Here is a 3,597-nt window from a genome sequence, read left to right as displayed (position 1 = left end):
TTATATAATTAATTATACAATTATATAATTTTCAGATGTACATTATAATTAGACATCTATATATTCTATTGTGTGATTACCACTCAAAGTCTAGTTTCCTTTAGCTACCATATATTCGACCCTCTTTACCCACTCCTGCTTAAACCCTATATTTGACCCCCTTTACCCCGTCTACCTCTTCCCCCACTCCACTAGTAACCACTAGTCTATAGTCCTCTGGTAACCACTAGCCTATATTTCCAATATTCTAAAATAATGTCTCAGAGAACATCTCTGCATCTATATCATTTTGCGTACTTGTGCTGGTATTTCCTTTGGATAAATTTCGATAAATGGAATTGCTGAGCCAAAGGACATGCACTTTAAAATTCTCTCATCAACAGTACGTGATAGATGTTAGATATCATTATCTTCATTTTATAGATCAGGAAACTGAGAACTAGACAAGTTAAATGACTTCTCCCAAGTCACACAGCCGGTCCATGGCAGAGGTGGCACTCCAACTCACACTTTGGACTTGAGATCTCGCTGCTTCCTCCGCTTGGGTAAAAGTGTCAGAGGGAGATGCAGGATGTCCATAAGAAGAGCCTCGAAGAAGAGCAAATGATGCTTCCATTCTCTCAAGCCAGACCCCTTGTGTCCTTGCTCCCTCCTCTGCTACAGGCAAGAGGCGACCTGCCATTTCCTCTTGTAACTTAAAAATCACAGAGCGGAAGTGGGGAGAGCTATCAGAGGCTCAAGAACTGGAGCACAATGTGGAATGAAGAGTTTGCTGGAAATGGTAGGAATGACCAGAACATCAACATCAAGAAGTAGTGAAAGGTGTCTCCTGAAATCATACACAGTCCGAATTATTATTCTTTTGGATTTCCCATTACTTTGGATTGTATCGGCCATGATGCCTGCTTCATGGCGTATTGGCTCTCGGGCTGAACAGGTAGAAAAAGATGGAACATTCAGTGCCAGCAAGGTAGGGAATTGAGTCGAGGCGAACGCCTAAATCATGGGGCAATATTAAGTGTGATTTATTTTTTGTCCTCCAGGAAAGGAAATTAACTCTCCACTTCTCTTTCATCTTTTTTTTTTCCTTCACTTTCTATGAGAAACAGTGTAGTTTCATGGAATGAACATGGGTTTTAGAGTTAGAGTCTTGAGTTAAAATCGCGATGTGATGTTACAGTTGGGGATACCACCCATACTCTGAGATTTAGTTTTGTCATCTGTCAAATGGGTATCTTGGTGCCCATCTCTCAGTGAAGAGTTCACAAAATCGTGCACATGAAGGAGCCTCCCAGAAGAGGGGTAAGTGCCAGGTAAATGCGACTTTTTCTTTTCCTTTCCATTCCTGAAGGACACCTTATAAGCAGGTTATATTTTCTATTACCTTAAAAAAAATGTAATTTGCAAAGGTTCTTGAATTACTGGCTTGTTCTAGGCTTACAGGAGACAAAGCAAATAAAGTAATAATCTTTTTTATAGTCACATATGTGCAAATCTTATGAGAGTACGTGTGTGTTCAAGCACAAAGCAGTCGCCAGCCAGAATTTGCCTCAATTATCCGCCCCAGTATTAGCGCCGTTTACACAGATCTGAGCAAATGACTTGGGTAATCACAACGGGAAGTAAAACATAACATATAAGTTCTAATTAAAGTTATCACCTAAAATAGCCTGTAAATTGTAGGTTTTCCCAAAGACAGGATCAGAGAGCACTTATCCTCAGCTCATGTTTGGGCTGATAGCAAATTGTCCTACTCGCCTGGCACAGAGTTGAAGAGGACTTGACTAGACTCTGAATAAGCCTCATTAAGTAGAAACTCAGTCCACAGTCAGCCTTCAGCTGGTAGGCTTTGATCTAGAACACACACTGCTGCTCTGTTTGGGGCCTGCCGAGGGTTTTCACAAGCTTCCCTCCAAGCAATGCTCTGTGGAAACTGTGTCCAGCTCCCTTGTCCTGCAGTATTTCTAAATATCAACATGGATTTGAAAGAACACGCTTAGACCGACTCTGTGCCCTTCTAGGAACATGGCTTCAGCTGTGAGAAAACATGGTGTGGTTCCTGGAAGGCAGGTTGACTATCTCGTCGGACCAAAGTGTGGACTGAGAGAGACAAGCTCGTCAGACTGCTGATAGCCCGCGGTGTTTATCTCCCAGGTGGCCCTTCATAGACAGGTGACTTGGCAGTCACACAAGCCCTGCACACAGAAGTGCTCACATTTGGCTGAATGCTCTACTGTAGCTGTCTTGAAATTCTTAATCATATTTGAACAAAGGGGCCCTGCATTTTCATTTTCCACTGGGCCCTACAAATTATATAGCGAGTTCCATTGAGCCCTCTGGGCCTTTGCACATACTGTTCCCTACCTGGAATGCTTTTCCCACTTCAGCTGCCTGTGGAATCCCTAGTTTTTCCTCTCTTTCTTTCTTCCTTTCTTCCCTTCCTTTTCTTCATTCTAGTTATCTTCCTTCTGCAAAGAGTTGGTGAATCCCTGCTTTGGGCTCTACCCTATGCCAAGGTCCTGGATTTCTAGAGTAGACAAGACGGAAGCAGTCCTTGTTCTCATGGACTTTATAGCCTGGTGAAGGAGGTAGACAAAAAACATCATAAGGAAACAAACAAAAAAACCTTAATTATAAATTACAGTCATTGCTCTGAAGGAATCATAGAGAGTGTTGAAAAAAGAACCACAATACCAGGGGGGAAGGGCAGGCAAGGGGCCGCTTTGTGGAGATGGTCAGTGATTTCAGGTCAAGGCTCCATTGAAACGTCTCCTTATTCTCTCCTCTCCCTTTGAGCCCAGTCAGTGCCTCATTTCTTGTTCATTTCTCTATGATTGTGCTGGCCACACTTAGAGGTGATTATATGCGTCCACGTCCATCTCCCCTACTGAGCATGAACTCCGAGTTGTGTGAGGACCGAGACCATGTTATGAACATTTTTGTCTCCCCAGACTCTTTGTGGGTACTTCATAGACACTGAACGACGTCGGATGCTTCATCGCTCTACACCAGTGGTTCTCAGAGGAGACAACGGGGTGACTTTGTCCCCCAAGGGAAATTTGGCCATGTCTGGAGGCATTTTTGATCGTCAAGACCTGAGATGGAGGGGGCAGGGCTACTGATATCTACTGGGTAGAAACCAGAGATACTGCAAAATACCCTACAATACACAGAGAATTATCCCACCTGAAATGTCAGTAGCATTCTACACGTTGTGTATACAAAATTACATATGTGAATAATATTTTTAGAATATAACTGGTATAACCTATCTTCTGATTTCCAGTAGGACCACACTAAAGAGGTTTTTCTTCAGGAAGCCCCTCAGCGTCAGCCCACGACTGTTCTGAGGACTCACTGCAGTGTCTCCCAGTCTTGAATTTCTGCTTTCTCTTTCGCACTGTGATTCCATGAGCTCATGAGCAAGCCCTGGACAGTTGTGACTTCCTTTTGTCCAGCCCTTTCTCCCCAGCTTCCTTCTGACTTAAAGTTCTCCAGATGCAGCTAAAATCCATTTCCGCAGAAGCAGATACTTCTGAGCTCAGCAGGTCACCCAGGAACGTAATTGAGCAAGTTCAAGAGCAAATAGCAACTCTA

This window comes from Pteropus alecto, unplaced genomic scaffold (assembly GCF_000325575.1).
Source record: "Pteropus alecto unplaced genomic scaffold, ASM32557v1 scaffold238, whole genome shotgun sequence".
Classification (NCBI taxonomy): Eukaryota; Metazoa; Chordata; class Mammalia; order Chiroptera; family Pteropodidae; genus Pteropus; species Pteropus alecto.
The sequence above is the reverse complement of the archived record's forward strand: the minus strand, read 5'-3'. Positions refer to the sequence as shown.